The sequence below is a fragment of the Triturus cristatus genome, chromosome 6 (genome assembly GCF_964204655.1).
Source record: "Triturus cristatus chromosome 6, aTriCri1.1, whole genome shotgun sequence".
Taxonomy (NCBI): domain Eukaryota; kingdom Metazoa; phylum Chordata; class Amphibia; order Caudata; family Salamandridae; genus Triturus; species Triturus cristatus.
In genome coordinates, this window is record NC_140589.1 from 659,951,138 (window position 1) to 659,974,785 (window position 23,648).

The window sequence follows — 23,648 nt, forward strand, 5'->3', positions numbered from 1 at the left end:
GTCCGTTTTCGGGCGAAAAGCGGCGATAATGTTAACGCCCTATCAGCATGGACACGCTAACGCGTGAATCCATGCCTTAGCGCCCATAATCTTATTGCCTCGCATCGCTGAGATGCGAGGTAGGCGTTCCCGTGTGAACTACAGCGTTACTAATCGCTAACAGGCATTCTCCCTATCATCAATCAAATCGCTAATAGGCCTAGCGACATTTCAACTAGCGCTAACCGGCTATATCGCAGGTTTCTTACGCCTGCTAATTTTTTGACTTGACTATGTTTATAATGGGAGGTGGATTATTACGCTGAGTTCACATCTCCCTATCAGCAATGTTTTTGTCTAACTCTTTTTTTTATCGCAGGTAACCCTGCGATATTGCCCCTTATCGCCCATATTACCTGGATTTCTATCGCCTCGGTGATGTGTGTTGCTGATAGTGCGCTCACAGGGCGATAGAATCCGGCGATAGGCGGCGTTAATTTTCTGCACGCTAAACACGGCCAGCGAAAATTATCGCTGGCCGTTGTTAATCTGCCCCCTAAGATCTCCTGGATTGCATATATCAAGAAATCTTTTAAACGTTTAGGGAGAGAGAAATTATTTATCAGTCCCCAGACTATGGTTAGTAATGAGTTGAAATGGATGAGGGACCATTTCCTCGAATAAAAGATATTACATAGAGAGCAGATGGAAATGTTGAAACCCTCTGTTTGTGGACACATGATGCTAAAAACGATTCAGTATATGGAACCCTATTTATAAACTGTAAAAAGTGACAGGGATACATTTTTTCTGACTAGATTTAGATTCAGTATGTTGCACCATCTGTTGGCCTCCCCTAGGAGTTGTAGTGCCACAGGCTCCCTGGATCCGTGCGGCAGCGACAATATGTCTCCACAAGACAATTATATTATGCTTCGTAGTTATTTCATGTTACCCAGGAGAATATTTATTATTCCATTGTTAAACCCTTGAACGTTTTGCAAGTTGGACCCGTTCTCATGTTTTTCAAACTTTTATCTGATGAGCATATTATTTTTAAAGTAAGTTGTTTTTTAAGAGCTATAATTAGATTAGGGTATACCAGGATTGATTAACATCACTCTACTTAATTGTTGCACACTTTTACAAGTTTCCTTTGTTGCTTTGTCTTTTAGGGTCTTATTTGAGGTACATGTCATTGTAGTGTAGCCTGTATTCTACCCTTTATGCACTCGTAGTAGTTTTAAGAATGATCAATTCTGTAATAAATGTTTCATAGAGTACTATTGAGGTCTTATATATCATCATCATCATAATAACTTTATTTTGATCTCTAAGATCATAATAGTACAACATATATAAAAGACATAAAAACATCCTCGCAAAGGCGTAGTAGGAGTAGTCAGAGATCAAGAGATTTGTGCATTAGTGAAAAACAATGTTGAGTAGCCACAGTCAAAATATGTTTAACACTATAAGGTTAAAAGCATGTTGACTCTATTTCGGTATGCATTTAAAATGCAGTTATAGGCCACAGAAGTGCAAGTGCTTTTTGGAGGCATTAAAATATACAAAAATTGTTAAAATGGACGAGGGGGAGGGAAACAATGCCGAGCATTAGTCAACATAAGAAGGCGACCCATCAGAGACAAGATTGCTATCCCAAGAGCCAGACAAGCCAGTCCAGAGAGTTGTAATGGCATTCAGGGACGGGGGATAACTTACGCCAACAGATAACTTTCCCCCTGGAGCAGGAGGTGCAAATTTTCAATCCAGTGCTAAAACAAGCCTCCAGGATGCGGAGTACATTCTTCTAGGTCATTAGTCACAGAAAGATAACATAACAATAGAACCATGAGTGGGTTGTCTCCCTTCAGCAAAACGCTCTCTTTTCTAGGAGTTGAGAAGCTCCACCGTTTCCTAGATTGCTTGTATACCCTTGCTGCGCCAAGTCCAGACTGACAATAAATATCCAGAGATTGAAAAGACCATTTCTTATTTTGCTCACCATGCCATTCCAGTTTGAACCCAGCCATATGCAAATCAGTCTTGACCCTGTGCCTCATGGGTACAGTCCAGCCCGAACTGCCAAGCCAGGTCCTCCCTGGACTGCAAACAAGCATCCTAGGACCGATTTCGTGGTTTCACCCCTCTTCAGCCAGGATAGCTTGATTCCAGTGGCATGGAGAGCACAGGACCCACGTCTGGGCATACCCTTCCCACTCGGGGTGACAAATGCAAAAACAACAGTTGATAGAGAGAATGCAGAACAATGTCATACCATCACCCCAGAACAGGGATCTGGGCCTAAATCCATCGTTATTTTGCTCACCATGCCGTTCCAGTTTGAACCCAGCCATATGCAAATCAGTCTTGACCCTGTGCCTCATGGGTACAGTCCAGCCCGAACTGCCAAGCCAGGTCCTCCCTGGACTGGATACAAGCATCCTAGGACCGGTTTCGGGGTTTCACCCCTCTTCAGCCAGGATAGCTTGATTCCAGTGGCATGGAGAGCACGGGACCCACGTCTGGGCATACCCTTCCCACTCGGGGTGACAAATGCAAAAATAACAATTGATGGACGTGGGTCCCTTGCTCACTTTGCCACTGGATTCAAGATAGCCTGGCTGATGAGGGTTATGAACCCGAAACCAGTCCCAGGATGCTTGTTACCGGTCCAGAGAAGACATGGCTTGGCAGTTTCGGGCTGGACTGTTCCCATGAGGCACAGGGATAGACTGATTTGCATATGGCCATGTCTGAACTGGGGTGGTGGAGTGAGCTAAAGAATGATGATGGATTAAACCCAGATCAGTTGACTGGCGGCAAGTGTTTGATGTGCTCTAGTGCTGCGTCCATCATCCCCTTTGGTATCGCTTTGTTCGCCCTAAGTTTGCAGGGTATGCCCAGACGTGGGTCCCTTGCTCACTTTGCCACTGGATTCAAGATAGCCTGGCTGATTAGGGTTATGATCCCGAAACCGGTCCCAGGATGCTTGTTTCCGGTCCAGAGAAGACATGGCTTGGCAGTTTCGGGCTGGACTGTTCCCATGAGGCACAGGGTCAGACTGATTTGCATAAGGCCATGTCTGAACTGGGGTGGTGTAGTGAGCTAAAGAATGATGATGGATTAAACCCAGATCAGTTGACTGTGCGCGAGTGTTTGATTTGCTCTAGCGCTACGTCCATCATCCCCTTTGGTATCGCTTTGTTCGCCCTAAGTTGGCAGGGTATGCCCAGACGTGGGTCTCTTGCTCACTTTGCCACTGGATTCAAGATAGCCTGGCTGATGAGGGTTATGAACCCGAAACCGGTCCCAGGATGCTTGTTTCCAGTCCAGAGAAGACATGGCTTGGCAGTTTCGGGCTGGACTGTTCCCATGAGGCACAAGGTCAGACTGATTTGCATATGGCCATATCTGAACTGGGGTGGTGGAGTGAGCTAAAGAATGATGATGGATTAAACCCAGATCAGTTGACTGGGGGCGAGTGTTTGATTTGCTCTAGTGCTACGTTCATCATCCCCTTTGGTATCGCTTTGGGGGCCAAGACACAGCCTTTTCTGACTCTCTAAATAATACTAAGGGGTTCTGTCAGTTGCCTATGTTTGCCCCAACTCACTTGCTTATAGTTTTCTGCATGGAGCCATACCAATATGTTCAGGAGGTTGGCTGGGATACCCGTTTTCTCAAGGACCTTCCAAAGCTTGGTTCTGGGGACCAGGTCAAAAGCAGCTCATAAATCAACAAGGATTACCACTGTCTTCCAATAAGTACAGGTAAAGCAGAAGACCTGGCCCACTGTACTAACTGGGCTTCTAAAGCATGCCTGAAAAATTCTGATAGCACTTTCTGATCCCATATTAAATCTATGAGATGGGCAAGCACTTTTTTGCAAAAAAGTTTTTGCACAATGTCTATCAGGCTGATGGGCCTGCAGTTTCACGGGTCACTGCGATGCCCTTTTTTATATATTGGCATTATGTTTGCCAGTTTCCAGGAATGAAGATCCCCAAACTTCCACGCTATTCAGGTATAGTTCATTGGGGATCAGGTTGGGCAATGGGGCACCTGCCACCAAACAGGACTTATTATATGTCATGGTTTCTTTTAACCCCAGTTCCAAGGTATTGGGATCATTAATCATTGTGTAATCCTGCTCTGAAGGCTGCTTTAGACCTTCCTGGGCCTGGTTACTACTATCCATGTAAAGGTTAGCAAAATGAATGACTCAAAACTGGGGTTATACACAAAATTATAGGTTCCTATTGGTGCTCCTATTGAATATTGCCACATCTCTCCAAAGGTTTTTTCATTTTTCTTGATTGGCAGAGTGTAATGGAGGCTAGCCCACAAGGAGCTCTCCCAATCTCTTTTTGCCTTCACCAGGTCCCTCCTGTATAGCACCCTGAACTTCACAAGGGAATCCCCGCAGTTAACCTTGGATGCTTTGAGGAGCTTTGTTTTGGCTTCCCTATTTGATTTATTATATCAAGATGCCTTCTTGGGTTTTTTCAGTCCTCCTTTTAGTAGCTAGGGATCCTCTGATCTGGATGTAGAGACATTCTTGCTCTTTCTAAAATGCCTTTATTATGTTTTCTGCAGCACAGCCAGTCAGATTCTCTACGGCCTTATTGACCTTTACTATGCCTTCCCAAGCACATCAGGGTTCCTATCTTCCCAATCTCATCTGTTTGATTTGCCCGTTGATCTGGACGGACAATAGTCATGAGCTTAAGTGCCATCCTGGCTTCTATTGTTAGGGAAAGCGCATTGTTGTCACTATTCTTCATCTCAATTACTTCCATATCCTTTAGGAATGGCCAAAGTCTGACCTTTATGAGAATGTTATCAGTTCTGCTGGAGTGACCTACTCGATTATAGGCAAAATTTCCCTTTCTATCTGATGGGGAACTTCAATTTGCTGCTTTAAAACCAAAATTGAGTGTCAGTGCAATAGGTTGAGCTGCTCTGGCTCTCCACTTGGAATGTAGAAGTTCGATCTGGGGGATCTGTCATTGGGACTCTATCTCAAATATTAGCTCTGGGACATATGCTAGTTAAGGCTCCATAGTGGTATTGAGATCCGCAGCGTTTTTAAATCAAATAACGAATATTCCCTTAGTATTGTCTGTTGATCTCGTAATACTCGGCATCCAAGCTAATCCAGTTCGGTTGTACACACGTGCAGAAGAAGGTTTTCTATTTATATCAATGTCTATTTGCAGATACTGTATCACTTCGCATTGGCTTGATGCTGATCCTCCTTTATTTTTTCAATGGCAAACTAAATTGTTAAATATCTATCAACTAGAGAAAGATGTGTATTCTCTAAAGGGGACTAAAAAGAGGAATTTTGGTTTAAAATTATGGGCTCCAATCTACAATTGGTTACAATGCTAAAAATATAATTTGTAATTAACCTGATTTTCCTGTTATGAAGTATGTAAAAAAAACTGTTTTAATTAATTGACTACCTATGTGCTTGTATAACCCATTGGACATTATTGTGTTTGGTCAACTATTTACTTGCTGCTGTGAAAATCAATAAAAAAAAAAAAAAAAAAAAAAAAGAGATCCGCAGCTACAATTACACTAGAACCGCCAGGGAGATCTGCCAAGATAGACTCCGACTCCATTAATACTCTAGTGTCAGCTGAATGTCCTTCTACCCGATTATAAACATTAAAGATTAAAAGGGTCATATCTGACAAAAGTTTCACACTGACTGCTAGGAGATAAAGTGAATCTGTATTAATAGGGGTAATTACACATTGGAGGGAGACCTTGACCCAGATTGTTAGGACCTTGGACGGTCTTCCTCTACCTGACTGTACTCCACTAGTACAGAAGGCTGAATAGCCATTCCTATAAATGGGATCAGGACTCCATGTCTCTTGAACAAGGTGAATGCTGTGGGCTTCTAAAAATATTTCCCCTAGTCAGCATCTGACGGATTGGCTATTATGCTTGTCACACTCCATCACAATATTTTGAAACTACTTGGTTGCTCTTTTCTGTGACCCCCCACTTGTGTCCTGACATCCCTGTTACTCTGGCGACCTTCCCTGTTTAGGCCTGATTCTGTGGGGTTATGACTAGAGTCTTCTACCTCACCCTTGCCCCTGCACATACATTTCTTAGATTTGGGTGTACCTAAACCTCCAAGTGAGCTGCCCCTGACCTCCTATGTCCCGATTGCTGATCCCCGCTGCCTGCTCCTTTTGGCGTGTGACCCTGATACAGACCCCAAGCCCTGCACATAGAACCCGCTGTGTGAGTGACAGGTTTTCTTGACGCTTTTTGTGCATGCTGTTTTAGTGCAATTGTTAAAGTGTCCCATTTTATTTAATATTTTATTTTCCCCTGATTTAGTTTGTTTTTGTTCTATTCTGTTTTTATTTCTCTTGCCTTCTGTGCTCCTTCCATTTCTGGCTTCCTGCCCTCCAGCCTCCTGGTCAGCCCTTCCCTTCTCCAAGGGCTACATATGGAGGCCACTGCGTAGCCCCAGTGACCTGCCCTTGACCTCCTCGGTCACAGTTGCCTCTCCCTGCTGTTGGTCTGAAAATTCCCTTGCTGTGTTATTCTTGCACTGTGCTATACTGGGATAGCATTATAAGGCTAAATTAGTAGCATCTGCCACATTTGTAGGTAACCCACTGAGCTGTCCTAATAGAATGCAGGCTTAAGTGAGCTCCTGTGGCTCCATTTTGTATTGCGCAATCCATATTAGACTGTGACTGGACTAAGCTTCATTATTTGTAGCTTGCTTCAGCAGAAAGCTGCTGGGGTGCATTTTCTCCTAAGGTTGGGCCTTATTGTACTAATGAGTATATTGTTTGAACTTCTGCATACCCTTCCCATGAGACGAAGCCTGCTCCCACTGGCTCAGCTGCAGGCGCATACAGCACTGCAGGCACAAACAGAATGACCTTGCCAGACAGAGATAGTGTCTGCCCAGTCTCAGACTCTTAGCTCATCCTTGTGTGCCCCCTTTGTCTCTTGCTGCCTTCTGTGGAACGTTACTGGTTGGGTGTGTCTTGTGCTCCTGCTGAAATATATAATTGTCACTTCTATGCCTGGGGAAGCCAGTCTCTCGGCAGACATCTTAGGGTGCAGATCTGGAGGAACTCCTCTGAAGAGTATTGACAATAAAACAAACTTCTTGGATTCTCTAGTGTCTGACCGACTCTTCATTCTTGGGAAGGCATAGCAGGTGGTTGTAAGTAACCCGCATGGCCCCTTAGGGTCACATCCTTCAGATGGTGCCCTAACAGGGACCCCGCAAGGTGATTTGCAGGGTTGGGGGTGCATATGGTCGGTCGGGCGGATCGGGGTACCCCGCAACGACAGACCTTTGTTCTCGCAGCTGCCCCGCCCGGCTGATCAGGCATCTCCTCTTCTGGTGGTCACCGGCTGGGGTCCTGAGAAGGCAAAACCTTGGAGTTGACAGTTTGGTCTGAAGAGTAGGCAGTGGAGAATAATTTGACTCGATCTGAGTGAATCAGGTGAGTGATTTGACTCTTGGAAAAATGACACGGGCTGTGTTTTGATGCAGTCTCCTGACTGTCTTGGTGCAGTTTTCAGACTGCCTTGCTTGAACGGCACAAGCCGATGGGCTGTGTCTTGGTGCGGTCTTTCGGGTTGTCTTGGTTTGAACTTGGTGGGTTTGTGGACCCTTTTTGAAACACACAGAGTGTTTGTGAACAATCTGCCAGGACAACTGGTAGTTTGTTTTTTCTCTTGAAAAGGTCTGGGGCTAGAGCTTGTCTTCTTGAACTTGGTACAGTCTCTGGACTGTCTTTTTCTTCGTGCATTCTTTGGACTGTTTTGTTCCGATGCAGTTTCCGGGCTGATTTGTGGTTTGATTGTTGTGTTTGGGTGCTAGCAGGTTTGTGGACCGACATCGGTGGTGGTGCTTGTGAAATGCTTGTTTGAGTGTGTAGTGACTGTGCTTTTCGTGTGGAGGTAAGGATGCCTTGCCTCAGCAAGCTGCGTTGTGAGGTTTTTTTTTTTTTTACACGGTCTGAGGACCGTCTTTGGGAAAAGTACTTGTAATTTCTCTGCTAGGCAAAATGATGAGTGTGGCCCCTTCTTGAAAATGTCTGGAATGAGCTTAACTTGGCCTCTTGTTGTCATTACGCTCTGCAGATGCTCATTGGAAGGAGGTTAGCTGGCCCCTCCTGATGACACTTTACATTTTGAAAAATAAAAAATAATAATGAATAAATAAAAATATAGTTTGATGATAAATTCTACCAAGAATGTACATTTGTTTTGACATGGGAAGAGTACAACATGGGAAAACTGTGAAAAAGAGATGCGCATTTAAATTGAAAACAGTGTTGGGACACTTCAAGGTAATGTATATTTATGCTGAACAGACATTCATCCTAAAGGTGCAGTAAGGAGAGGTGAAATACAAGCTCGTAATTCAGTGGCGCTGAATGTGTTTGGTCTCTCCATGAAAGGGGGGGAAGCAGGAGTTCTACAAAGGAATTATGGAAAGGGAGCAGTGGGTGGGTATTTAGAGCTTTCCAGCTTCAGACACGAATAGTATTTTGAAAATTGGCACTTAGAAATCCGGTGAAATGCTCAGACGTTAACATATGATTGATTTGAGAGGTTGTGTTTCATTTAGATTTGCCCACAATAGAATGTGTATTTAATTGGGAAAAAAGTGTTTGAAGCACTCCGGGCAGTGTAGTGTGACTTTATGCTGAAAAAAAGGATTTTCAAAATTGAAAGACAGAGGCAAGTTTGCTATGGCCTTCAGTGTGATAAGGGAGGAATTCCCAAGGAGGGGCTCATCCAGCAGGGAGACACAGAGCGAAGCAGCAGACAAGAGAATGTGGGGGCCATGCCCAGCTCCTCACACAGACAAGCAGAGATGCACAGCGCGGAGCCAGACTCTCCTGAAGGGCAGAGTGCCAGTAAAAGATGTTATTTGTGTACAGCTTGAAAGAACAACACAGGAGCTAAAAGATTTGGTTCATGAGTTTTGTGAAAGTGTGTATTTAAGATTAGGGGTGGGCATAATTTGCGTAGTCGCTCTGCACAAAGCTCCGCGAAACGGTAAAAAATCTCTGCGAGCACGCAGGAATTCCGCGAACATGCGGAATTGCATGTTCGTGATGCTTTTTTCTGGTTTTTGAATGCTGTTTGCGTTCTCGGGGGGAAATATCTCACGAACACGCATTTTGAGAACGCTAACAAGCAAAAAATTCCGCGAAGCCGCGGAACGCAGAATTTTGGGCAATTCCACAAGCGAAATTACCCAAATTCCACAAATTCCGCAAGCGCAACAGAATTTACCGCCCAGGCCTATTTAAGATGAGGGAGTGAAGGTGTTATTTCGCTTTTAGTGGACTGGATTTGTGTCTTAGAAGAGGAATTTGATTGTTTATTTGCAGATTAGTTTTTTTTGTGCTTTTTACAATAGCGAGTTGGTTGTAGATATTGGGAAGTGACTGGTCTGTATTGTTTCCTTCTGTTATGTATTTAACATAGTACAGTGCTATGCGTGTATTGGTGGGTGTTTCAGACACATTACTTAATGTTCGCGCTCTCTTGCCCCGATTATTGTCCCTTTTTATTGTTAACATTTATTTTCAGTTAATGCCTAGTTGTGGCGAGCATATGATGGGTTTGGCATCCCATTATCACTGCCCTCAGGCAGGTGAATGTCTGATGATGGGCCTTAATGTAAGTAGAAAGTAGTGTTTGTTTTCCCTTGAGTTTTTGCGGATGTACCACCCACTTTGTGGGTAACAGGTGATGTAGAGCTGGGATTCCTGCACGTTTCACGAGCCTTGTTTTGTATGATTCCAGATTTGGTTGAGAAAGGTGTTGGTGAGGAGAAGGCTGGTACATTATAATAGTCCTACTATTTTGATTGTGTTCACAATTTGTGACTGACCTGTGTGCAGTTCAAAGGAAAAATACAAATGTGGCCCTCCAGTTGTCTGCTGCTCTGGCTATTATCATGCTTCTTCTGCTGCTCAATATTATTTCTGTCACTGATCTAAGAGCGTTCCTTGGCAGTATTGCTTATAGAATATATATGATAGGTCATTGTTTGGAATAACATTGGCTGGTATGAGCTATAGGCCCCGCTGCGCCTTTTAGGACCATGCAGAAAGACAGGGCATCTATACAAAGTTTAAAAATACAAGTTTTAGTCACAGCAAAGTTTCAGGGCAGTACAGTTGCATGGTGTTAGACATGGCATATTTGGTGTGATTTCCCCTGACCTTTTTGCCTCTACCCCCTATGTTTTGATGCTGTGCTGGTTTGCGTTTTTGCTAGCTCAGATGCTTTGGGTATTTTACCACTGCAGATCAGTGTCACAGTGCGAGTACTTTCTGTGTAAATTGATATTGTGCTAGGTTCTACCTGATTGGCATAGTGGTTTTACTAGTAGATCCGTAGTGAAGTGCACTGATTGTGCCAGAGCTGGTAAATAAATAGCTACTAGTAGGCTTGCAGCGTTGATTGTGCCATCCACATTGGTAGCCCGGAAAAGATGCCTCAGGCCTGCCACCGCAGTGCCTGTGTGCAGTTTTTACATAGGACACACCTATGGTAGGCCCAGGGTACACCCCTGGGCAGGGTGCAGTGTATGTGCAACACGGATGTGTGCTGGTGTGTGCATGGCATGTCCTGGTGGTACAAAGATACCATTTCCCTTTTTCACTATTGAAGGGCTGTCCTGCTGATAGACTGGAATGGGGAATTTTTGTGTAATTTAACGAGTATATCTTTCATAGGGATATGATAGACAAAAGGAATATGGTACCACTGAACAAAGAATTGGATAAAGCATCTTTTAATAAATATGGGCTTTGAAGTCTGTGTTTGAAAATGGCACTTTTAGAGTGTGGCTGTTTTCTTGTTCAACTTTTTCGTGCGTTTCTGTCTTTTGTAGATTGACTGTCTTGTTGGTGTGGTGTCCTTTTATGGTGTCTTTACTGTGTTACTGTGTGTATTGGTACAAATACTTTATCATTGCCTTTGGGATAAGTCTGTCTGCTTGTGCCAGCTACAAAAGGTGTAAGTATTGTCGACAGAAGGCCACCTGCTTAGGTCACCTACTGTCGAAAGGAGGGTAGAGACTAGCTCCTTGGCAACTATGGGACGAACATATTAAGGGGCTTATTTATGAGCCCTTATGTCACTTTTGCACTGCTGGTGCGTCACTTTTTGTGACGCACCAGCGGCGTAAAAAGTGAGCCTTGTTGCACCATATTTAGAAAGAGACGCATCTACCTAGATGCGTCACTTTGTAAACCCCTGCATCACATTATACCTGCTCCAGGTATAATGTATTCATGGGAGTGTTCCAACGCAAGAAAGGGTTGTAGAAGTGATGCAGTGAAGTCTATAAGATTTCACTGCGCCACTTCTAGGATGCAAATGCGTCAATATCTTACGCCTGCCTTATGGCAGGCGTAAGACTGATGCAGGCACATTTCACATGGGAGTAGCTCATGTGTAGTGACCCATTGCTGGAGTTGCGTCACTTTTGTGACACACTCCAGCAATGCGTCATTTTTGCGCCTACAGATACATCAGAAATACTGACGTATCTGTAACTTCTTCCGACATGATGCTTCATACTGTAAATATTACGCATCATTGGAGTCGCAAGGAGGGCGCAATGAAAAGTGACGCATAGTTGTTTTCTCGCAGTGTTGCGTCACTTTTCATAAATGAGCACCTGAGCCTTGTTGCACCATATTTTGAAAGTGACACATCTACCTAGATGCGTCACTTTGTAAACCCCAGTGTCACTTTTTACCTGCACCAGGTATAATGTATGCAGGGGGGCGTTCCAACGCAAGAAAGGGTCATAGAAGTGATGCCCTGAAATCTATAAGATTTCACTGTGCCACTTCTAGGACCCAAATGCATCATTATCACAGGCACATTTCAAATGGGACTTGCCCATGTCTAATGACCCATTGCTGGAGTTGCGTCACTTTTGTGACATACTTCAGCAATGCGTCATTTTTGCGCCTACAGATACGTCAGAAATTCTGGGCGCAATGAAAAGTGACGCATCGCTGTTTGCTCACAGCAATGTGTCACTTTTCATAAATGAGGCCCTGAATGAGGTGCATAGGGTGCATGTGTCAAGACCCCATTGTGTTGTTTTAACTTATATTCCAAAAGAGCTGTCTCCCTCTCAGATAGACTGTGCTTGACCAAATATCCCCGTTGGTTAAGATTGGCTCCGACCTGGAGAACGTCTCTCAAGTCCATTCTCAATGGTCTGAGAGAATCTGTTTTCCGCGGTTTGTAATGAGCTTTCACTTTTTAAGAAGGTCTGCGGTCTAGTTGTTCTGATCGCGAGACACTTCTTTGTTTTCAACGCGCCTGCGCGATATTCGCGCGGCGCACTTCAACTGAAAGAATCCCAGCAACGGTCGTGTTTGTGCTCCTGTGTGTCCGTGTTTCCTGAGGAGAAAAACACACGTTGAAATTATTCAGCGCTCGACTTCCAATGTTCAGGGAAGTTATTCAGTACGCATTTCAAATGGGTTTTTGAGTGTTCTTACGTTCCCCTTTTTGAAATTCACAGAGTTTTCTCAGCAAGAGCTGTTTCAGAGTTAGAAGGCGGTGTGAGCTGTGAAGTTTTTGAATCCTGGAGAAGCGTTTCAGTCAAGAGAAACCTTCTCTCCTCTGAAGTAAGAGTATTTAATACTTTGTAACTGTCAAGTGAAGGCTGAAAAGAAAAAGCATTGGAGGAACCTCTGACAAATGTATGAGCTGAACTTTCATATAAACGCAAGCAACTAAAATTCAAGCAGCAAGTGTTTTCAACTACAATTTATTTTTTCTTGGAAAGATAAAAGACAGAACTGTCGCTCAAGACTGTACAATCTATACCTTTGATTGGAGAAGTATCTCCTTTGTCAAGAACAGCAATACAGAATTTCTGAAGACTGATCAATTAAACAATAGACAAAACAAATTAGATAGAGAGTGGCTAGTTCCCTGGTATTAAAAGGTAATTGTAAAAGTCAATAGATCAATAACCTAGAGTAGAGTAGGTAGGGAAGATATTAAACAAGTGTGTTTGTCATTTCAGGTATCTTCATAGGAAGCTCAGTGAAGAACCGTATCCAGAGGCAGTCTCTCTTGTTTTGTCATCCACTTCCCCTTTCCCCCTTGGCTGAATGCAGAGGCAATAGTTAATCTCTTGTCACTGGGTTTGGCAGGAGGGATTTGAGGACTAGTCATCTGTTCCTGAGGAGATCGCAACTCAAGATCTGACAGATTGAAGTGCCCTAAAAAACCTCTTTTGAGGTTTATAGATCTCCTCCTGAACAGAATGGCAGACGGGGTAGATTTGAAGGCCCTAAGTTCCATTTTAGAAGGAATGCAGAAACAACTAGATTGTGCCTTAGAGGAGAATAAATCCTTAAGGGAAGAAGTTAGGAGATCGAGTCAGGAAACTATTCAGACCAAGCAAAGATTGGAAGAGTTTGTGGCTTCTGGTTCTGGATATAAAGGTTCACCGAGTCTATCCAGTAATTTATCCCCTTCAGATATTTCCACTCAGGTTATACATGCTGTCTCACCTATTATTCCCTTGGCGCCTCCTGAGAGATTTGGTGGGGACCCTCTAAAGACGCAAATATTTTTGACACAATGCACTTTGCATTTTTTGTGTCGGCCAGTCATTTTTGCAGAGGATCAATCAAAGGTGGCTTTCATACTGTCGTATTTGAATGGTGATGCAGCAGCCTGGTCTATGTCATTGGTCACGCAGAATGATCCTAAATTGTACAATTATAATGACTTTAAGGAAGAATTTTTACGAATATTTGATCGACGTGCAGCCTCACAAGCCACAGACAATGAACTTTTGGAGCTCAAGCAGGGCAATCGGGATTTGGTGGCCTATCTAGCCCAATTTAATAAGTTGATTGTGGAATCAAGTTGGCCAGAAGCCAAGAGAGCAGCAATCTTTTATAGAGGTTTAAAAGATGAACTAAAGGACGCTTTGGCACAGATTCCTAGACGACCCACAGAAATCTCTGAATTAATTGATTTGGTGCTTCAGATCGACCATCGTTTGAGTGAGAGACGAAGTGAAAAGAGAAGAGACTTCCGTCCGCTCCCACCTCGTTTTGATCGAATGAAGTCTGAAGGAAATAAGACCTCTGAAAGTTCTTCTGTAGATGAACCCATGCAGATTGGATCAATAAGAGGTCCTCTATCCAAGGAAGAAAAGGAAAGACGAAGATCTGGGCATCTGTGTCTGTACTGTGGTCTCTCTGGTCATTTTGTAAAGGATTGTCCTAAAAAACCAAAGGTTTCTCAGCAGGTAAAAGATCGGCTTCACCTGTAAAGGGAGTTGCACAGGGTGAAGCGAATTTAAAGACAGCTCCATTTTATCAGCAAGTTGTGAACACTTTACAATCTTCTGCACCCCATCTGGTAGTATCTGTAACTGCTAGGTTCCGTGATCAAGAAGTGAACGGAGTTTCTGTGATGATCGACTCTGGGGCAACGGGGAATTTTTGTGACATCAAATATGCTCGAAGAATTGGATTAAAATTTGTTGAGAAGCAGGTCGTGGAAGTGGTCAGAGCTGTGGATGGAACAAATTTGTCCTCTGGGCTCATTACTCATGAAACTGAATCTATCCAATTAACTGGGTTCAATGAACATTCTGAAATAATAACGTTCAATCTGATTGATGCTCCTCAGTTTCAGCTCATTCTAGGTCTACCATGGTTAACAGAACACAACCCATACATTGATTGGGAAAAGAGAACTATTTCTATGAATTCTACTTATTGCAAGGAAAATTGTTTTTGTGAGCAAGTCCAGTTATTGGAAGAATCACCAGCCAAAGGACTGGCTTGTCATTCAGCGTCAATTTGCTCTTTAGAAACTAAAGAAATTCCCAGAGAGTATGAGGATTTAGCTTCAGTTTTTGATGAAAAAGAGGCCGAAAAACTTCCCCCTCATCGTCCTTACGACTGTAAGATAGATATTGAACCTGGGGCGATTCTGCCTTGCAGTAGAATTTACGCCTTGACAGCAACGGAAAATCAATATCTCAAGAGTTACTTGGAAAAATACTTGGCTAATGGGTTTATACGACCTTCTAAGTCCCCAGTCTCGTCTCCTTTATTTTTCATTCCGAAGAAAGACGGGGATCTTCGTACTTGTATAGACTTTAGAGCCTTAAATCAAGTCACAATCAAGAATCGATACCCGCTCCCACTAATTTCAGTCTTGTTGGATCAGGTCAAGAATGCAAAAATCTACACCAAGTTGGATTTGCGAGGGGCTTATCATTTGATCCGCATCGCTTCAGGTGACGAGTGGAAAACAGCATTTCGAACCCGTTATGGGTTATTTGAATATCTAGTAATGCCCTATGGGTTGTGCAATGCTCCAGCTGCATTTCAACATTTTGTAAACGACGTTCTCAGAGAATTTTTGGATCGGATAGCTGTCGTTTATATCGACGATATTCTGATCTTTTCAGATAGTCTGGAAGAGCATGTAACCCATGTTAGAGCGATTTTAACCAGACTTCTTGAGAATCATCTTTTTGTGAAATTGGAGAAATGTGCCTTTCATGTGGAAAAGGTAGAATTTCTTGGATTTGTTTTATCTCCTGAAGGAGTAAGTATGGATAATGCAAAAGTGAGAGTAGTGCAAGATTGGCCTTCTCCTTCATCTGTGAAAGAGATCCAAAGTTTTATTGGGTTCTCTAATTTCTACAGGAGATTCATTCCAAATTTCTCTCATAAAGTCAGTCCAATCACAAGATTGTTGAAGAAAGGGGTGAAGTTTGTCTGGAGTAATGAAGCAGAAGAAGCCTTTCGTTATTTGAAGAGATCCTTTACGCAAGCGCCAATTCTGTTGCATCCAAGGGCAGATGAGCCCTTTTACGTAGAAGCAGATGCCTCTGACGTTGCCATTGGAGGAATTCTCTCTCAACGACATCGAGATACAGGTCAACTTCATCCTGTGGCCTATTATTCCAGAAAGTTAACCCCTCCTGAATGCAATTATTCAATCGCTGACAAAGAATTGTTGGCCGTAAAAGGTGCCTTTTTAGAATGGAGGCATTACTTGCTTGGCGCAGTGCATAAGGTCACTGTGTATACGGATCATCGCAACCTCCAATTTCTCAAGTCAGCTAGAACATTAACGGCCAGACAATTACGTTGGTCTCTATTTTTTGCAGATTTCAATTTTGTAATAACTTTCAGACCAGGTACAAGTAATGCAAAAGCAGATGCTCTTTCAAGAATAAATTCTGATTACTCTGAAGTTGACCAAAAGAATCAGACTATTATTCCAGAGGAAAAGATCATTGTGGCCACCCTCAATACAGATTTTTCAAAAGAAATTCGGGAGGCAATGTCCCAAGAAGAGATGAATTGCTGGGCAGATGAGGAGTTGGAGAGAGAGATCCGGAATGGTCTTCCATACCTCAGAAATTGCTTGTATCTTCCTACTAAGGGGCTTCAAGAGAAAGCTTTGAAGATGTGTCATGATGATTTAATGGCTGGTCATAAAGGAATACAAAAGACTTCAGAACTGGTGGAAAGGAATTTTTGGTGGCCCAACATGAGAGCTCAAATACGGCAGTATGTTACCACCTGCGAGAGATGCTTGCAAGGAAAATCGGATCGGAGAGCACCGCAAGGGCTCTTGATGCCAATGCCCACTCCACCTCATCCTTGGCATACGGTCTCGATGGATCTGATAGTTGACCTCCCTCCTTGTCATGGGTTTAACACAATTTTGGTGATGGTGGATATGTTTTCTAAAATGGCTCATTTTGTCCCTCTGAAAAATATACCTCGAGCTCCAGAACTGGCACAATTATTTTCTCAGCACATTGTAAGACTGCATGGAATCCCAAAGGTTTTAGTTTCTGACCGGGGCTCCCAATTTGTTTCCCATTTTTGGAAGGCTTTTACCAGAAGGTTAGGGATTGACGCTCGCTATTCCACCAGTTTCCATCCAGAAACTGATGGTCAGACCGAGAGAGTCAATCAAGACCTTGAGCAATACCTCAGACTTTATTTGATGGATCAGAAAGCTGGGTGGGCAGATTTAGTTTGGTCCGCTGAATTTGCTTATAACAATGCTAAGCACTCCTCTACAGGTTATTCCCCCTTTTTCTTAAACTATGGTCGACACCCAAGTATAGTTTTAGAGAAGGAAGAAGGTTCCGTACCAGTGGCAGAAGAATTGGTAAATAGAGTTCAAAAGTCTTTAATGCTTGCTGGTGAGAATTTACAAAAGTCTAAAAGCTCTTATAAGTCTCAGGCAGATAAGAAGAGACGTGAGTGTCCAGTTTTTAAATCAGGAGAGAAGGTTTGGCTATCCACTAAACATCTTAGACTAAAGGAGAATCGTAAGTTTCAACCAAGATTCATAGGCCCATTCAAGGTAAACAGAATGATAAACCCTGTATCTGTAAAACTTCACTTGCCTTCTTATCTCAAAATACATCCGGTATTTCATGTTTCCTTGCTGAAAAAGAGCCCACCAAATTTGAGAGCCCATTCACTTCCTAAACCTATTGTAGTAGAATCTGGGGAGGAGTTTGAGGTGCATGAGATTCTTGATTCCACCTTTAGGAAAGGTCAATTGTATTACTTGATCAGTTGGAAGAATTTTGGTCCAGAAGAAAGATCTTGGGAACCATATACCAATGTTCATGCACCAAGGCTTATTCGAGACTTTCATAAACAAAATCCTTCTAAGCCAAGAAGGAAGGGACGTCTTTTGGTGGGGAGTACTGTCAAGACCCCATTGTGTTGTTTTAACTTATATTCCAAAAGAGCTGTCTCCCTCTCAGATAGACTGTGCTTGACCAAATATCCCCGTTGGTTAAGATTGGCTCCGACCTGGAGAACGTCTCTCAAGTCCATTCTCAATGGTCTGAGAGAATCTGTTTTCCGCGGTTTGTAATGAGCTTTCACTTTTTAAGAAGGTCTGCGGTCTAGTTGTTCTGATCGCGAGACACTTCTTTGTTTTCAACGCGCCTGCGCGATATTCGCGCGGCGCACTTCAACTGAAAGAATCCCAGCAACGGTCGTGTTTGTGCTCCTGTGTGTCCGTGTTTCCTGAGGAGAAAAACACACGTTGAAATTATTCAGCGCTCGACTTCCAATGTTCAGGGAAGTTATTCAGTACGCATTTCAAATGGGTTTTTGAGTGTTCTTACGTTCCCCTTTTTGAAATTCACAGAGTTTTCTCAGCAAGAGCTGTTTCAGAGTTAGAAGGCGGTGTGAGCTGTGAAGTTTTTGAATCCTGGAGAAGCGTTTCAGTCAAGAGAAACCTTCTCTCCTCTGAAGTAAGAGTATTTAATACTTTGTAACTGTCAAGTGAAGGCTGAAAAGAAAAAGCATTGGAGGAACCTCTGACAAATGTATGAGCTGAACTTTCATATAAACGCAAGCAACTAAAATTCAAGGAGCAAGTGTTTTCAACTACAATTTATTTTTTCTTGGAAAGATAAAAGACAGAACTGTCGCTCAAGACTGTACAATCTATACCTTTGATTGGAGAAGTATCTCCTTTGTCAAGAACAGCAATACAGAATTTCTGAAGACTGATCAATTAAACAATAGACAAAACAAATTAGATAGAGAGTGGCTAGTTCCCTGGTATTAAAAGGTAATTGTAAAAGTCAATAGATCAATAACCTAGAGTAGAGTAGGTAGGGAAGATATTAAACAAGTGTGTTTGTCATTTCAGGTATCTTCATAGGAAGCTCAGTGAAGAACCGTATCCAGAGGCAGTCTCTCTTGTTTTGTCATCCACTTCCCCTTTCCCCCTTGGCTGAATGCAGAGGCAATAGTTAATCTCTTGTCACTGGGTTTGGCAGGAGGGATTTGAGGACTAGTCATCTGTTCCTGAGGAGATCGCAACTCAAGATCTGACAGCATGGGGTGCATGAGCCTTAACTCTGAATGCCTAACACTTTGTTTCTCTTCTTCGGATCCTGTGCTTGGTATATATTTTGCTGTATGCTGTTTTGTGTTGTATGTACACAAGATGGCTTGTTGTGCACTTTCTGTCTTTTGAGCCTGCCCGAGCTATCTAGGAATGGTCATGTTGGTGGCCATTTCCATAAGACAATCAGTTTGACTCGCTTAAGTCACTCATTTCACAGGATGCTGTGAACATGCCCTTGAATAAACAGAGACACAGCACCTCACCAGTGCATGTCTAATTGACTATAAAATAACACCGTTTGGGAAAATTGTCATGATTAACGAAAATGTGTCACCTTGAAGTCAGCCATTCTACTGCCCCTCCTTTCTGTAAACTAATGGAATTGACTTGAAATGGAGATGAAAGGACGGGTAGACTAGACTGATGTTCCCTTATCTGACCCTTAAGGGGAAGTATATGTCGGTGGCTTTCGTTTGAATGCCCAGGTGGCACCCACATTATTGTTCATGTTATCGCACCACTACGAACAGTTGTAGAGACATCACAAGTCCTTTATTAGTTAGCCTGAGGAAATGGGTTGTAACAGAAGATGTGGGAAAGAATAATGCGTTTGCAGAAAATGATTAAAACAAAATAAAAGAATGTTTGTAGTAGACCCTGCAGGGTAGGTACTGAAGTCAAGATGCCTAAGTTGAAAGTAAGGCACATTGTCAGGATGAGACATTGCTCAGCCCATGTACTGTATGGTGCACATGAAGCACAATACTAGGATGGGTGCCTGTATGCCCCCAGTAATTACGCACCACACATTTTAGTGGTTAACAGTTTGAAGAGCACGTAGCTCTACAGGAGCTTGTTTGAAATAACAAGATTTGCTGGAGAATTCATGTACTTGCTACATTATGCTCAATTTGTCAGTTATATATTATTAACAATTTTAAATTCTCCTGCCACAACTATGACGTGAGAGCATGGTCACAAAATGCAATACTTATGTTGGCTCCCTTGGACAAATAATTCTAGAGTTGTCTGCAGACCTGCACAGCAGCGAAGTTTCACAAAGTAGAAGTTGTGTCGTGATCTCTATGACTTATTGAACATAAGCTTGCTAGAGAAAAAAAAAATAAGCCATTGCTTTGAAATTCCCTTTTTGAGGTTCTTCAGATGAATAATATAGGAATGGACAGATGCAATGATTCAAAGTATTTCTGGATTGTTCTTTCAGAGCTTAGTAAATGAACTAAGGTTTACCCCACTACTTGGTGTTGGGACAGAAAAAGCTTTATCCTTGCCGGTTAACTGAAAGTGTGCATTCTATCTACTAATAGGTCTGGGATGCTCTGCAGTCACCAGAGAGGCCCGGACTCGATGCACAGCCTGGCTGCTCATTATGGACCATCTACTTCAATAAGGGGAGGTGCAGAGCAAAAAAGTGTTGAACGAGGCAGTACCTCGTAAAAACAAAAAGAAAGAGGGGCTGTCCAGACGCCCCGGCCAGTTGGTCCACCTGTGCTTGAGTCCTAACCTATTAAGCCCAGCCCGTAGGCTCACCTGTGTTTGAGTCTCTGCCCTCTGGTCCTCTTGAGTCTGACCCCATTTCTCCTTGACCCCCCTTGTGCCCGGAGTATTGAAGTACCATTTGTGCCCCAACGGAAGGACAGTGCAGCAGAGGGAAAGTTGTATTAGTAGGGATGGACTTGAAGGATGAAGAATAGGGTGCAGGTACCCTGTCTAAGGTAGCAACGATAGATTAGGGGAAAGAGATTGGTGCACTGGCCTAGACACTGGACAGGATTAGTTGAGGGTGTCCTCCAAGGAGGGGGGTGCCCTATCCTGAGTGAAGAGGACTTTTCCGGAAAGAGCTAGACGAGTAGCTCCACAGCCGGTGCTCAACAGCGCCTACGCCAGGTAAACAATAGGAGCCTACCAGTGATGGCTCTCTGTAAGACACTTGAAAGAAGAGTTTTGCCCATCCTGTTCTCTGGCACCAATTCCATTGTGTTACATTTCTCTACCAATCACCATGTATCAGTTTAGTCACCCTATTGATGAGGAAAATAGCCTTTTGCACCTCCCTGTCCAGAGCGGGGTTGGTACATAGAAAGTGCAAGATTGCATCACTAGTTGTTATTGTGCTAATATTAGTGTTAGGAACATCCTAATCCCTGAATGAGAAGTAGCCTGTGAACTCTCAGGTTCATGCAGCACCTGCTTCTCTTGTGAACATATGTTTGTTACTTTTGCTCCTCGCACAGGGGAGCACCGGAGGACATAGAATGATGATACAAGTGTCTAGATTGGTGTAACTTCAATTCGGTTCTCCAGTCCCAGATTTGACATTTTTGGTTTGCAAATGTTGGCTTCCTTTTCGGTTTTTCCCACTGTATTTCTTTCCCCATCTACCTATCGCTCATTCCATCAGCTACAATGAAAGAGTATGTTACATGGAAAACAGGCCCTTGTATGCACTGTCTCCCAGCCTGTTGTGTCTGCTGAGTAGGTACCATGACTCCTAAGTAAAGGATATCCATGCAATACAAATACGAAGACCATGTTTCAGAAAGAGATCGAAAGGTTGATGAGCGTTGATGTAGATAATTTTTTAGGCCAACATGTCTCTTATAGTTTCCCTGCTTAATAACAAGCATTTGAACATTTTTTAGTATTAATATATTGATCATGTGAATAGAGATTTCCCATCCTGATTAGAACTGTAAAGACCCTAACCTGATGGCAAATAAAGATCCTTAGCATATAATGCTAAAAGTAGGGTCTGCTAGTCTGAAAATCACGTAGCTGTGTTATTTTTGCACAGTGCTATATTAGGTTAGCATTATAAGGCTAAGTTAGTAGCAGCTGCAACATTTATAGGTAACCCACTGAGCTGCACTAATAGAATCTAGGCTTAAGTTTGCGCCTGTGGCTTCATTTTTTATTTCGCAATCCATATTAGACTGTGACTGGACTAAGCTTCATTATATGTACTGCTTGCTTTAGCAGAAAGCTAATGGGGTGCATTTTCTCTTAAGGTTGGGCCTCGTTGTACTAATTAATATATTGTTTGTACTTCTGCATACATTTCCCATGAGATGAAGCCTGCTCCCACTGGCTCAGCTGCAGGCACAAACAGAATGACCTTGCCAGAGAGAGATAGTGTGTCCGGTCTCAGACTCTTCGCTCATCCTTGTGTGCCCCCTTTGACTCTTGCTGCCTTCTTTGGAAAGCTACTGGGTGGGTGTGTCTTGTGCTTCTGCTGAAATGTATAATTGTTACTTCTATGCCTGGGGAAGCCAGTCCCTCGGCAGACATCTTAGGGTGCAGGTCATGAGGGACTTCTCTGCAGAGTATTGATAATAAAACTAACTGCTTGTATTCTCAACTGTCTGACTGACTCTTCATTCTTGAGAAGGCATAGCAGGTGGTTGTAAGTAACCCACGTGGCCACTAAGGGCCATGGGCCAGATGCATCAAAGGGTTTTGCCCATTCTGTGTCTATGGGAAAATGTGTTAATGCATATGGCCCCACGTCCTTCACCGCTGCCTGCTCCTGCTGGCTCAGAGGCACAGTGACCCTGATACAGACCTTGAGCCCTTCCACATAGAACTCGCTGTGTGAGTGACAGGCTTTCCTGACCCTTTTTGTGAGTGCTGTTTTAGTACAATAGTTAAAGTGTGCCATTTTATTTAATATTACTATTTCCCCTGAATTTGATTATTTTTGATCTGTTCTATTTTGTTTCTCTCACTGTCTGTGTTTCCTGATACAGACCTCAAACCCCTGCACAAAGATCCTGCTGTGCGAGTGATAGGTGTTCCTGCCGCTTTTTTTGCAAGCTGTTTTAGTGTAATTGTTAAACTGTGCCATTTTATTTAATATTGTTATTTCCCCCAGATTTAGATTGTTTTTGTTCTGTTCTGTTTTATTTCTCTTGCCTTCTATGTTCCCGCTGTTTCCTGCTCCCTCCCCCCTCTCAACTCCCAGCCAGTCCCTCCCATCTCCAAGGACTCCATTTGGAGGCCACAGTGCGGCTCTAGTGAGCTGCCCCTGACCTCCTAGGTCACAATCGCCTTTCCCTACTGCTAGCTCTTGTTGGTTCAGAGTCACTGTGACCTTGATGCCATCCTTGAGCCCCTCCACATTGAACCCACTGTGTGAGTGACACATTTTCCTGCCTCTTTTTGTTCGTGCGGTTTTAGTACACTTGTTGAAGTTTGCCATTTTATTTAATATTGTTATTTCCCCCTGTTTTTGTTCTGTTTTGTTTCTCTTGCTGTGTTCTGGGCGTTTCCCACTCTCTTCCCTCAGACCTCCCAGTCAGCCCCTCCCAGTTACCAGGACTATCTATGGAGGCCCCTACGTGTCTGTGCCTGGACCATGCCCAGCCCCAGGAACCCTGGCTTTTCCACCCTATACAGCTACACTGTGGCCGACCTCCAAGCCCTGTATCCTAGACACCTCACCAACCACTGCTGCTATGCTTCCACCAGAGGATCATTCAACTGCTGACACTGTTGCTTGACTTGCAGCATTGAAGCAGCCAACAACACCAGGAACCCCACTAACATGGCCATGTCCACTGCACTGACCAAGACCACCTTGGACAAACTCCTTTGCATTCTACTGAACACACGATCACTCGGAAGACACGCCACAAAGATTTGGGACACTATCTCATCCCTTCCACCAGATATCATCTTTCTCACGGAGACCTGGATGAACC